Source organism: Cavia porcellus, unplaced genomic scaffold (genome assembly GCF_034190915.1).
Source record: "Cavia porcellus strain 051 isolate PalLab524CR breed Dunkin Hartley unplaced genomic scaffold, mCavPor4.1 scaffold_32, whole genome shotgun sequence".
Lineage (NCBI taxonomy): Eukaryota > Metazoa > Chordata > Mammalia > Rodentia > Caviidae > Cavia > Cavia porcellus.
This window is the reverse complement of record NW_026947515.1, coordinates 44,349,260-44,355,259: the sequence shown is the minus strand read 5'-3', so window position 1 is coordinate 44,355,259 and position 6,000 is coordinate 44,349,260.

The window sequence follows — 6,000 nt, the reverse complement described above, 5'->3', positions numbered from 1 at the left end:
ACATCCATGGTACGACAGGAAAAGGTGAGAGATCACTTTAGAAAGAAAACTCTTGGCTTTAAACCCTAGTATATTTGGCATTAAAGCATTCTCAACGGTAAGCCCTCTATCGCCCAAACATCCGCCATTAGGCCCCACTTCCTAGAGCTACTGTGTTAGATGTTAAGTTCCTGACACATCCTTTCTGGAAAACACCATCATACCACAGCGCATTTCAAACCAGCTCAGCATGTGTTTGCAATGAATGTTTGCGAATGAAACTGATTCAGTGTCCATGCAGCACTTATAGCACACAAACCTCTGTACTAGATACTCTGATAAAATAGCCCAGAAGGTAACTAGCTGTGTCTTTTGATTTTAGTACACTGATTTAAATGGAAGTAGAAAACATTCATAGGTGAAGAGCTGGATAAGAACCAACTATTTAAGGGAAAAATAGATGGATTCCTCATTTCTGTGCCCATGTGCACTGTCTGTAATTTACATTTTTCTAGGGCCATCTTCAGTGACTGAGTTCTGTGTTGTGTTGGTGACCAGCCTACCTGATGGTTGCTCCCCAGCGCCTCAGCCAACCACCTCCACTTAAAGACTACCACTCTGCCCCCGAGCCTCACACAGCAGCTGGAAGGGAAGGTGCACGTATTTCCTGTTTCTAGATCCCTCAGATTTTGATACTGATGCCTCTCTCTTGGCCCTTTATGTTAGACATGTTGGTGGTGGGGCAGGAAGCCCCTGTGGGGAGGTCCACTGGATGGTATACAACTGACATTCACATGTAAGGCACAAACTGTGCTTGGCTTAAGAGGAGTTCTGTCCATCCAGGTTTTGTGGACATTCTTAGTTTTAATCTCTATTTCTGGCTTATTTCACAGTCTTCTTGAGAAGAAAGCCCTTCCTTCTGAGATATTTTTTGAAATGCTCATAATTTTAATGGTTGATAGCTTCTGGTTGGCTCCAAATGGTACAGTTAAACAGTATACTTAGAGACCCCAAGTGTGCATAGAGTTCAGCATCATTGGCTTCTACCCACAGTCCACTGCTAGACTGTCATAGCCCCGGACTCCCTCCAGGGTTATGGAAATCACATTTTTGTAGTAACCTGTAAAAACCCTTGGGACACCAAAGATTTGTGTTCTCTCTCTCTCTCTCTCTCTCTCTCTCTCTCTCTCTTTTTATCGGTACCAGGGATCGAACTCACGACCGCACACTTGCAAGGCAGGCACTTATGCCACTGAGCTAAATCCCCAGCCCCGATTTGTATTCTCTTGTAAAAAATAACAAATATTCAACCAAACACCATCCCAGGCTCTGCTGTCTCACAGAGCAAACAGTGTTGGTGCGGGAATCCAAATCCTTTGCATCCTCTTGTCTCTTGTGGGTTGGGTGGCTCTGTTCCTCTCCCTGTTCACCGGAGTCATACGGCATAGAGTTCATAAATCTTCTTTACACAGTACACCAAGGCGGCCAGTGCTATCACGTTGTGCAGTCTCTTTCTGTGCAGGTTGTCCTTCCAGGACACTGGGGTGCCAGGGTTCTGAGGTGGAGGAGGTGAGTGTGTGCAGAGGAGTCGATGGTTTATAGGCATCATCCTTCACTTGGTACTTGCAGCAAGGGTCAGACTGCCAAGAGATCCCATAGAGGGCGCAGCAGGCCAAGCTCAGCACACCGACAGGCAGGGAGACACACTGGGAATAACCTAAGGGCAGTGCCAGCCATCATGGCCTTCTTGTACAGGAAGTTGGTTGCCCACCTTGACCCAGCCTGCTGTCTCATCACCAATTTGGGTGGGCTCCATGACAGTGTACTTGTACTGGGTTTACAGGGTCCGTTCCAGCTTCCCATCACTATGATTTAAAACTCAAGAAAGTTAACTTATTAAGTGTATTTTGGCTTGTGATTTTGAAACTTCCAATTCTAGATCAGATAGACCTGTTGCTTTGGATTTTGGGTGAGAACAGTAAGAAGCACGTGGCAGAGCAAACTGTTCCCCTCATGGGCCAAGAAGAGGTGGGGAACGGGCCAGGGGCCCTCCTTCTCCTTCAAGGGTGCTCTCTCTATGATCTGAAAACCTCCCACCAGGCTGCCTGCTAAATGTTCCACACCTCCCCATAGTATCATTCTGGGGACCAAGCATTCAACACATGGACCTTTAGGGACACTCATTGAAACCATTGCAAAGGGCATTGGCTAGAAATTTGTTATTATCCAAAAAAACCAAAAACTAAGAGAACACGTAAATATCCTGAATCGGAAGGAGGGAGGGTAGGTGAGGATGGCCAAAAATATCTTCCTGATGGTACTGAAACTAAGTCTGTTATTACTGGTAGATGAAAAACACAGTGAGCTCAAGAGGACAGAGATAAACCAGTGGTTCTCAGACCTAACTGCGCATCAGAATCCCCTGAGTTACAACAGACTGCTGGACCCCATCCGTACCCCAGAGTTCCTGATTTAGCAAGTCTGAGCTGAGGGAATAAGAATTTCCTTTGTAGCAGATTGCTAGGTGAGCTGATGCTACAGGCAGGGAAACACCTTTGAGAATTGTTGAAGTCTCAAAATTGACGAAAGTAGCTTCATTTTGGAAATAAGCACAGATGACTTAATTCTTTGACAATTTATTATTGAATTACCTGGAACAAGTTAAACAAGCGTTCTGAGCTGCTGGCCTTTTCATCTTCAATCCATAAAGTAGAGAAAGCAGTATCTACATCCCAGAGCCACCAAGAGTAGAGGAGATGAGAAATGACAAAAGTAAATTGGAAGTGGAAACACATATTTATAATACCAGCACTAGAAGGCTGAGGCAGGAAGACTGCCTTGAGGCCAGTCTGCTACACAGTGTGTTTAAGGATAGCCTAAAACATAAGAGCTGTTTGGAAAACAAACAAACAAACAAGCTTGGTGTGGTGGTGCACGCCTATAATTACAGTGTTCAAGATGCTGAGGCTGGAGAATTGCCATGAGTTCGAGGCTGGCTTTGATTATGCAGAGAGTTCAAGGCCAGTTTGGGCTACATAGCAAGATTTTGGCTCAAAAAAAAAAAAAAAAAAAAATCAACCAACCAACCAACTAACCAGCAAGCGGCAAAGGGAAAATGGTATTCACAGATGGAGAAACCGAGGTTATGAATGGGTATGAGAGCCAAATACCATTCATAAAACTAGAATGAAGCCCAAGTTGAAGATCAAAATAATGCAAAATAAAGAAGGAAAGCACACCAGGAGACTAGACTCGTGGGACCCTAAGCCACCCCCACCTCCCATCTCACCTGTCTCTAGCTTTCCAGGCCCCTACCTGTATGTCCAACAGTGGAGGCCAGAGTTTCAGGGTGCACATTAACAACCTGATACACAAAGCCTGGATAGCACAGCAAGAAATCTGGAGCATCTTGTGGGAGAATAAAGTTTCACTACAAAGTTTGACTCACTGAATGGAAAATGAGAAGGAGGTTGGGGAGGGGAGAGAATCTGCAGAAAGATAAGGATTTGATATAAATCTCACAAGAACGTATTCTAATCTGAAAAGTCTACGGTAAGTTCTTATCACTAGAAGCTGCTGAGATACAGAAGAGTTAGTTGCAGCTTGGCCATGATAACTTAGTAGGATTTTTGAAAGTTATTTTTGTGTAAGTCCAAAAAAGTGTGAATTCACACACACACACACACACACACACACACACACACACTTTTTTCAGGTAACCATGAAGGTCACACTTAAATCATTAATTTGAAAAAAGGGATCATTAGGGATCATTACTTAAGTTGTTAATTTTAACCTTGAATAACCAACCACAGCTATCGGTGGTGCTTGGTGTTTGTTAAATTACCCACTCTGGTTTTCCTTCTAAGACATTGTTTCCCCTTGATTCCCCACCTGCTCCAAAGGGCAAATTAGTAACTTGGAAAACTCATTGGTATCTTATAAAAAAAAGCTTTTCCTATTTAACTTTGCCAACAAATGTCACACAGGTTGACCAACCCTTAATCCCAAACACTAAGTGTTTCAGATTTGAGATATTTCAGATTTTGGAATTTTTGCATATATATAATGAGATGTCTTTTAGATGGGCCTGAGTCTAAAATTTCAGGGATGTTTTATATACACCCTACACACACAGCCTGAAGGTAATTTTATACACTATTTTAAATAATTTTGTGTGTGCAACAAAGTTTTAACAGCATGAAAATTTTCACTCATGATATCATATTAGCATAAGTTTTGGAATTTGGAACTCTTCTAATTTGGGGGTGGTTAAGGATGCTGCTGATCATGTGATGAGGTGATGGATAACACAGCACAGCTCGCGAGTGTCCTCTGATGAGCACACACGACATGGGTGAAAGTCCCTTCATGTGACTCTGACAGGTACCCCGGAGCCAGATGAGATGATGCTCTCTGTTTCACGGAAGGAGAGCAGCAGGTTGAGAGAAAAAATTGAATTATCCAGGGACACAAAGCTGCATCGTAGCAGAGCCCAGCCTCATCCTACGCCTGCTACTCTGAGGTCTGTGCTTTTTCCTGAGTCAGGGCAAGTGCTGCTGAGCTGGGATCAGCATCAGGCAGAACAGCAGAGCCTGGAGAGGGTGATTACTGAGCCAGCAGCAGCCCGGCCTTCTGGGCTTCTGTGCGCTGAGGAGGGAGAGATAAACAAGTGGAGGAGGGGGTGGGTGTTAAATCAGAACCACAAAGCAAAAATAAAAAGCGCAAGAAGGAAACCAAGGACTGGCACGATCCTTTTGGTCTGCTTGTGTCCTGGATACCTGAGAGCTCTTCAGGAGTGTGTCTCATTCCCAAAGCCCTTATCGGAGAGTTGTTTTTTCTCCTGAACTCCTGTCCTTCACCCAGATGACATCTGCCTCACTGCACACCCAGGGGTCACTTCCCCACACCAGCCTAGCGCCAGCTGGCCATTGTGTGCTTTTCTCCTCTGAAGCCACATCTTCATTTGGAGCACAAGGTCCCAAATGGTTCCACTTGTATCCCCCAACCAGACACACGGGAGGTGGGGAGGACAGTGAAAGGGTGAGAAACGAAGGGAGACACAAAGCTGGGGTCAGGTGGGGCCCTGACATGCCTGATGGGACACAGGAACCTCTCAATCACTGTAGCACATTTATGTATATACTCCACACACTCCCAAAGAAGAACGCTGGAAACCCTGCTACCCAGCAACTTGTTTGCCTGGTTGGCCTTGGCCCCTGGCCTTCTTGGAGATGAAACAGCTGGTTTACCTGGCTTATTCTGGGCTCTGTGTTTTCAGAGCTGATCTGGCTTTAGCCCCACACGCGTGCTCAATCTCCAGGTTCAAGGGCTCCCTAGACTGTGTTCTTAGGAGGTTACTATGTCTCTTCTCCAAGGAGCTGTTTAGAAAAGGAGCTGTTGAGTGCAAGACAACACACTGTCATCCTTCACTGTTTGAGGAGAATTATGTGGCAAGCAGATGGGTTTCAGGATGCAGGATGAAGAACGAACCACGGCCAATGTCTGAAGTCTTATCTATTGAGATCTGATCAGAAGCCAGGCAAAAAGCTGTGTATCCATGTTTCGTGTGTGTGTGTGTGTGTGTGTGTGTGTGAAAAGTGAGTTGGGGAGAGAGAGCAGAAGTCCACATACTTGATCACCCTAAAAGGTAGAGATCGTGCATCTTCAGGGAAATAGAAGTTTAGAAAGGACTGAGTGGCTTGTCCACACCACATAGCCAGTAAAGAATAATGGTGAACTTTGAGCTCTCAGAAGTGTGTGCTCCTCTGTGGATCCACCGTCAACATTCAGATGTGGAATGAAGACTCAGAGAGGTGATGGGTGCCAGTCTCCCTGATCAAAATCCTAGTGGATTTCAACCTTTGTAAAGCTATTTTGCTGGCTGGGCTTAGGAGCACGCCTAACGCAGGAGGATTGTTGCAAGATCTGGTCTGCAAAGTGAGTAAAGGTTGGCCTGAACTGCATAGTGTGAGACCCTGACTCAAAAAGACAAAAAAGAAGAAAAAAAGCTATTTTCTT